This window comes from Podarcis raffonei, chromosome 4, assembly GCF_027172205.1.
Source record: "Podarcis raffonei isolate rPodRaf1 chromosome 4, rPodRaf1.pri, whole genome shotgun sequence".
Classification (NCBI taxonomy): Eukaryota; Metazoa; Chordata; class Lepidosauria; order Squamata; family Lacertidae; genus Podarcis; species Podarcis raffonei.
This window is the reverse complement of record NC_070605.1, coordinates 98,629,495-98,637,939: the sequence shown is the minus strand read 5'-3', so window position 1 is coordinate 98,637,939 and position 8,445 is coordinate 98,629,495. Positions and strand designations below refer to the sequence as shown.

The following is an 8,445-nucleotide window of genomic DNA, read 5'->3' as shown; positions in this document are numbered from 1 at the left end:
CAAATTAGTGATCTGCTTAGGAACTAAATGTTTCTCTAAATTTTAAAAACTCAGAGCAGCAGAATGTGAGGCAAAGCTGTAGATCTACTAAAGGGCCACAATCTGAGAGAGATTTAAATACATTGTTGATATCAATAAGTTTAAGTGCACTAGGTTATGTCTTGAATTGTCTCTAAAAAGAAGAGAGGAACACCAAGAGTAAATACAAATCATTTACAGTGATTGATCCAGAGGTCTACTGTAGCAAGTAAAAAGGGGAAAAAACAGTTAGTGGCACTAAGAAAAATAAATGATGGAAAGCTTTTAAACCACCAGGAGGCCAAAGTAAAACTTATCCGCTTAGGCAAGATAGTGGGAAATTAGAGACAGTGGATAACAAAATGGTTGTTGTTGTTTAGTCATTTAGTCGTGTCCGACTCTTCATGACCCCATGGATCGGAGCACAAAATGGTATTAAACACACCAAATAATCACTTTGGATCTGTCTTAAGCAACAATGAAAGCAAGGCAAAACAAGTGGGTGGCAATTTGGCTAAATCGCGGATCTGATCTACTAGGATAAAAGAACCCAATTTATTGAATGTGGAGATAGCATAAGAATTGGTTATAACAATGTCAGTCACTGTTAACATCAAAGACAGTTAGATCTAGAGAGCACAAAGTGCAACAGAGAAGCCCTGAAAATGAAGCCAAAACAGTTCTGATGAAGATTTGTTAATTGCTTACTATAGTTAGCATATTTTAACCTGGCCTATGGGTTGTTGTTTTTTTAATCAACTATGCTTCTGATCTCAGAAAAATCAAGCACAACTTTGGTATGACTGCAGAAATCTGGTATAAAAAATTATATGCATCAAGGTCATCATATCATTCTGCTTAATCACTTGCTGTCTGTAAAACTATCTGATGAATCAAGTTGTATCAAATCAGAGAATTGTGTTTCTTGCTACAAAAAAAATAAATGCTGATGAAAGTAATTAGGAAACACATCCAGTGACAGCATCAAGAAAGTGTTAGCAGTTTATTCCATCAAACATAAATTTGGCCTTTTTGTTTATGCTCTTCTGTAAAATTCCCTGATGGTGTGTTATAGAATATTCTCTGCAAATGCTCAATGTTTTTGGTATTTGGTTACATTCAGTAAACGATGTTCTACTTTCAGATGCAGAACCAGGTTGTGAGGTAGGCGCATGTGCAATCCCAGCACACAGGAGGTGTTGTACCAGGTGTATTTGCCCAATTATTTCACCTCATTCATCCTCCGACATCAGAAGGAGCTTGTCTCTGTGTAGGCCTTGTCAGTCCTGCTATATTGTGTTCAGCATCAGCTTGATTTAGAGCTTCAGGGCCTGGAGACGGAGGAGGTGATGGATGAGGTGACTCACCTTCTCAGATGTTCATTAGCTACAGGGCACACCAAGTGAAATGTGTATCTCAAAACACATCTTGATGTATGGCGGTTGACCGCATTTACTTTGGTTACACAGAGCATATGCATTCTAAGGATTATTTCACAGCCATTTTGCCGTCGTCGTGAAATGATTTCTCCAGGCTGATGACAACATTGCCTTGACAACATTTTCTCCTGCCAATCCCATCTTGCTCAATTTTTTTTTTTTAATGTCACCATCTCATGACTAAAATAGGTACTCCTGCGTGGATGTATATAGCAAGCAGCCTTGTGATGCAGTTACACATACACAAAATTCCCTCTCAGAGCTAATGGGATTATTATTATTATTATTATCACCATCAGCCTTCTACAGATCATTGATTAGTTATGGTGTTTGGGTGGATGTGGACATACTATGATTTCAGTTAGCATTTTGGGAAACACTTAGCTTTCCATTAGTAACTCAGAGTTTAATTTATAAACTAATTTCCCCTCTGAAAACAGAATCGCCTGATCCTGTACTTGTCTGCCCTTTTTGCAAATAGGGCATGTAAATGTGTGGTACAGCATATCTCCACACTTTCAATATCCTGTGTTTAAAAAGGGCGTACACATTGCATTCTACGTATCTACACCTAATTCCTGTACTGTCCTGCGTTCCTTAACTATACTGTGTTAACTGTGATATATGAATAATGTACGCCTTTTTGCTCCTCTTGCATACAACATATTGTGTGCACATGCATAGGGTTGGGCATGCACACTGAGTTGGGGTACCAGAAAACAGACATGGCCAAGTGGGCCTTTCTGACACAAAATTATCTTGCTGCTATTGAGCATGTCTGGAATGAACCCTACCTATGTGTCACAGTGATAAGAAGACTACAGAAGTTCAAGAGGTCCAAAAAGCACTAACTCTGAAGCACAGCATTCCCACCCCCCTCCAGGCATTCAGAACAATACATATATTTCATTTAATGTTAAAATGGATACATGAAAGCCAGGGTCAAATGAGACATGGTGGGCAATCCTGTACCCACCACAGATTTGGTATACAGAATTTTGCCAAGTGTCCATGGAAGCCACAACAATTGCATTCCATTCACTATAGTGATTGTTCTTTTTCATCATCATTTATTTGTATGCCACCTTTCCGCAGTTAAAATTAAAGGTTGATGCCTAAACAATATGCCACCCCAAGAGTCTCTAGGCTTCCTGAGCAAGCAGGCACTGTAAGAAAGATGGTCTCTGGCCTCTTTCGCTGACACTTCTGTGCCCGTTTGCTTGTCAAAACACACTTCTGTGTCGTTCTGGACACAGGAGTATGGCATGGATGTGTATATGCAACTACATATCCTCTAAGTGTCCCAATTTTCCAGGGACAGTCCTGGAATTACAGAAACTGTCCCAGTTTCCAATTTGATCATGAAATGTCCTGATTTTCCTTTTTCCTCCTCCCACATCTCAGAGAACAAGTAAAAGTGCTGTGGATGCAAAAACAGATCCCTGTCCATACTGAAAACAAAATACTGTATTTTTTGCTCTATAAGACTCACTTTTTCCCTCCTAAAAAGTAAGGGGAAATGTGTGTGCATCTTATGGAGCGAATGCAGGCTGCGCAGCTATCCCAGAAGCCAGAACAGCAAGAGGGATCGCTGCTTTCACTGCGCAGCGATCCCTCTTGCTGTTCTGGCTTCTGAGATTCAGAATATTTTTTTTCTTGTTTTCCTCCTCCAAAAACTGGGTGCGTCTTGTGGTCTGGTGCGTCTTATAGAGCGAAAAATACGGTACCTGCACCAAGTGAAGCAAGGTCCTTCCTATAATTTTGAAGGAAAATGTCACCAATCCACTTTACAAAAAAAATAATTGCAAGGCTTCAGCAGCCAGCCATTTCTTCGGAAACACGGGGAATGCTTATTCCTTTACTGTAAATGGGGCCTTACATTGTCTACTCGTAAGTAAGTCCCACTGTGTTCAATAGAGCTTACTCCCAGGTAATTGGGTAAAGACTTACACTGCAATCCTAAGCATTTTTACTCAGAACTACGTTCAATAGGACTTACGGTCTTGTATGTTCCTGATCATTTGCACAGTTTCTATCATCATCACCACACTGATGTAAATATGTGTATATGATATCTCTGTTTGCGAGAGATCAAATGCAGGAGACGCTTCCTGATGTAGAACAGGATGTCCCTGTTTTCACTGGAGAAATGTCGGAAGGTATGCAACTAAGGTACCTTCACAGATCCAATTACTCATTATTACACAGCCAATTCTCACAATTCTCCTGGATGTGTCCTGAAGTGGAGTTGGACAAAGATGTACATCAGCAAAAGCAAAGAAATTGCTGGTATTACAGGGGTTCTGAGCCAAAAGAATAGGAGAACGTAAGAGTCCTGTTAGACTGGATCAGAGGATTATCTAGTTTCCAGTCTCCCACAGTTGCTTCTGCAAAGTTCCTAACCAGGACATGAGGTAATAGCCTTCTCCTGTATAATTCCTGTATAATTCCATTGATTCCAAATGAGATTTTAATCCATAACTTTTTAAAGCTTTGTGCCGCATCTATGCTTTGTGCAAGTAAAATACATAGCGGAAGATTTTGCAGAAGACAAGCATGAAATTAAAAAGTGCATGATGAGCCAAGATCTCTAATTTGTCATTTTAGATAACACTGTTGGGCTCTGAGTTACCCAGTGCTGAAGAATTAATAAAAGCTGTATATAATGTCATAAAAGTTTTTATACTCACGCAGGGAGCCATTGATACATTAACATGTCAGTCAGAGGAGGCTGGTCTCTGGTCACGCTCATCCATGTGGTTTCCTATGGACCAAAACTGTATGACTGGTATGATTGTTATATCATTAACATCTTATTACGAAATAATGTAGAAACGTAATTTCTCTAAGTGCCTCATCACTTCTTGTTTAGTCTGCCAAATGCAAGAAGTCTATTTTATGGAGTGAGTGAATGAAGTGAATTAAGCCAAGATGCAATAACTGGTTTGGCATCCTGAACTGAAGGTTTCATTCTGCGCCGAAGGCAATGTTAAATAGACGGTGATAAATGTCAATTTTGTTGTAAACCTCACCGTTTGGTCAGAAACTTGAACCTCTGAGGCACTGATCCAGCTCTAGTTGCGTGAAAGGAGGGTACAGTGGATGCTAGGGTTGCGAAAGTGATCTGTGCAGGATGCACGTTCGCAACCCACAGTGTTCGCAACCCACGGGTTGCAATTTGGTCTTCTGCGCATGCGCAAAGTGTGATTTAGCGCTTCTGTGCATGTGTGACCGCTGAAACCCGGAAGTAACCGATTCCGGTACTTCCGGGTTTCGGCGGGTCCGTAATCCAAAAAACACAACTGAAATGTCTGTAACCCGAGGTATGACTGTATTAATGTGCACCTACTTGCACAAGAATGTGGCATTCAAACACATACCAGAGGGTGTGGCCCATTCAAAGCAATGTGCTGCAGACAGACAACATTTTCATATGAACGGGCAGCTGGATGAGCATCAAACATGCTCATTTTTCCAGGAAGAAGTGTATATACAAGAAGCCTTCTAATATCTACCAGTCCCCTTAACTTGATTGGGGCATTAATGTCTAACATCCTTTTATGGCCTCATATAGTAGTTTTGGCACCAGCAAAGTGGTCCCTTAACCTCTTCCCCCACCCCTCGATTGCACCAGTCCCATCCATTTAACTTCCCCACACGTGGTTTTTTGTTGTTGTTTTTTAGCACTTTGCCAAACACAGAGCGGAACTAGCAATTTCTCTGAATAGAAATTGTTCTAGCTATTCAGTAGCTAATATTGACATGTTAGTATAGGAAGGAACCCTTATATGCCGGTGCAAAGCACTGCAAAGCTCAGCAGGTGTTCCTCATAGCCAACAGTCACATGATGAAAGGCATTACAAAACGGGCTGTCGGAGATCAATGGGCTAACATATAAATATTTCAGACACACACAATTACCCGGAGCACTGCACTAAAAGCCCTCGCAGCTAGTAAGGCAAAGAATAAAAATATTTCTATCCCTTTTGCAAAACATGAAGTCATCAAAGCTGAGAGACATTCAAAGCCATTTATGGGACACCAGCATCAAAATCCTACTGACAGTGCCTTAAAAAATGATTCCAATTTTTTTTTTTAAAAAAGTCAAAGCATAAAACAATATCAAGATGTAAAACAACCTTTAACAGTCTGTATGCTTCTTCCTTACATGAGGTGAAAATAGCTGGAAGAAAAGAAAATAATGGGAAGGACAAATGCTACGCACCAAATCTACTACAGAAACCTTCTTGCTAAATATGGTGCCATTTTATCAAACAACCTTAGGGGCTGCCACAGAGAAGGCCCTCTCGCAAGCTGCCAGAACCTCTGAGGTCATGGAACTACCATGTGGATTTTAATGCCCCAAAGGCTCAATAGAGGATAGAGGCAGTCTTTCAGATATTTGGGGCCTAAGTCCTTCAGGACTTTAAGCACTAATGTGAGTACCTTGGATTGAGCCCAGACATAAACCAGTGCAGGCATTTTACAACACAGCTTATACACATTCTCAGCCAGTAATCAGGCTGCTGCATTTTGGACCAGATGAAGTTTCCAGCTCATCTTCAAGGGCAGCCCAACATACCAAGTGGAAGGCCACAAGTTAGCCACTACTGGTTTACACAATAAGGTGGCGTATGAGTAACAGTTCTGTTGCAATGAAAATGAGATATGAAAAGGAGAAGGTGTAGACTCCGTTCCCTCTGGCATATGGCCTTAATAGACCTAGGATTCCCTGTTTTGTCCAGTAGTTAGAATAGCGATGAAGGAAAGAAAAGAGTCTCTCCCTCTAAATATATCTTCATAGATCTTCATCTGGGCACAGAATGTGCTGATAAAGAGGACCTCTCCTTATGCTCAGTTTCAAAGAAACCAACTTTGTAGGGTTTTCTATCAGTAGGCCACTTAAGAAAAGCAACACATTTAGTGAATATGGTAAGAACTACCTCTGACTGACCACCACACCAAAAATGAGCCCAAAATAGCTGCATGAATACATCTCCCATCATTGCTATCAATAGAAAACCTTTACTAATGTTTGCTTGATATCAAACTGTTGGCCACAATCCAGTGCATTTCAAACAAACCTGCTGGCCCTTGCCTGCAATTAAATGGTACTCTCATCACTGGAAGCTGATGAGGATGGTTTTGATGAGTATCAACATAAATTCCTGGAAGGCCCCTAATTTATATATTGAGTATTCAAAGATCAACTGACTTGCTAATTGTTGAGGTCTGTGATTATCACCTTTCAGAAACATACTTAGCAGGGAAATCAAGCCCATCAATATATACATTTAGGATCCTTCCTGACCGAAGTCTTTATTAAATGGGTCAGCTGCCCAGACACCTTCTAAGTGGTAGAATGTGCAGCTGTTGGGACAAGAGAACTCCTGTTTGTAGATCCTTTATAATAATGTGAGCAGTTCTTAATGTTAACTCCCTAGAAGAGGTACAATGTACTGTGTATTGTTTCTTTCCAAGCGCCTATGGTTTACTGCGCCTGAATCAGTATTTGTAATATATCTGTGAGTCACCACAATGTCATTCCTTTGGGGATACTAGATTTTATTGGACATTGTTGTTGTAATTGTTTGCTAGGGGGAGCTCTTGCTGGTATTTTTCTTGTCCACATTAAGCCATAGAATACAAATGGCTTCAATAGCCTATAGTTTCTATAGGTCATTAGTAAGAACTTATCACTTACAGTGTTCTTTTTCATCCTTCCCATGATAATGTCCGTGCTCCAGTTGATTGATTGCATATTTAACATTATTGGAAGCAATGCTTTCTCATGGATGTCAGGCAACTAATTTCTCCAATTATTTCTGTATCAGTGTCATTCTTCTCATGTATAACTGTCACCGACTACAATATGCCTTCTAATGTTGCTTATTATCAACTCGGAGCACAGTTAACTCATTTCTTTCTCCTGGTTTTAATCAAAATTGTCTTGGGCTTCCATTTGACTGACATTTCCCCAGCACTCACATATATTATTTTGGATTAATTTCTGCTTTGTTAGCCATCATCTCTCCATCAGTTTGTTTTGCTTTCTAAATAATGTGTAATGATTTGTGCAGCACCCTGGGATTTAAATTGGATTATTCAAATTGGATGGCTCCATTTCTTTTCTCACCGCTCAACCTAGCCTATCAGTGGGTACCTGTGCGGTGTCCAATTTCTCCTTATTGAGAATTCAGGCTATGGTGTCTAGTCACTAAATGTAATCTTGAAACAGGCTTCTAGAAAATACAGAGGAGAGACTGCAGGAACAACCAGCTGTATGGAAAACATAGCTAACTTTACCTGAATCCCTCTTAACTCAACAATAATTCAATTTCATGCAAAAATCAATATGAAATAATTTTCTGGCCATCTTGTATACCCTTCCATGAGCAAATCTTTAATTTATTTCCAGTGCTCAAGGCCAGGGGAGTTGTGGGGAGAAGGAAAAGGGAAGTAGCTTTGGAAAACTGGAAATAGCAGTTCAGGGTGGGTTCATATGCAGAGGTAGAAAGTATATATGGCCCACATGCGGGTAATTAAGAATTGGCTGGGCGTCTCAGTTCAAAACGTGGGGCTCTGCACACTCCCCAGTAGTAGAAAGCCCCCAACAGAGTTAAAAACAGTCTCAGAGTTAACCAGCAGTATAGCACGGGATATAGGTTGTTAAACCTTTTTGCATATCCTGTTTAGTCTGCCTTAAAATCCTTGCCCCCCTCTTTCTATCCATCTACCAATGAACAGAGTACACACTGTTAATTAAGTTTAAAAGCTTTACTTACTAAATCCAAAGGTCTGATTTGTGCATTGTTCCATGCAGCAACAAGATGAGCACAGGCAGATTGCACTTGGGTGCAAAATACCAAATATAGTTTCAGACATGCAGTCCAAACTTGGAGTATATTGTATTCTTGTGAAAAGCAGGGATATCACTGCATAGGACTGTTCTTCATGCAAAGAACTAATACTAATGATTACTCTGAGC

At 40.2% G+C, this 8,445-nt stretch overlaps 1 long non-coding RNA gene across 1 annotated transcript; it reads right to left on the bottom strand.

Annotated features, from left to right (window-relative positions):
• Positions 1-1,005: 1,005 nt before the first annotated feature.
• Positions 1,006-4,188, bottom strand: LOC128411978 (uncharacterized). The gene is made up of 2 exons (XR_008329991.1): positions 3,457-4,188; positions 1,006-1,404 (listed from the first exon to the last, which is right to left on the bottom strand). It is a non-coding gene; the product is annotated as an uncharacterized LOC128411978 (long non-coding RNA).
• Between the last annotated feature and the right edge of the window lie 4,257 nt (positions 4,189-8,445).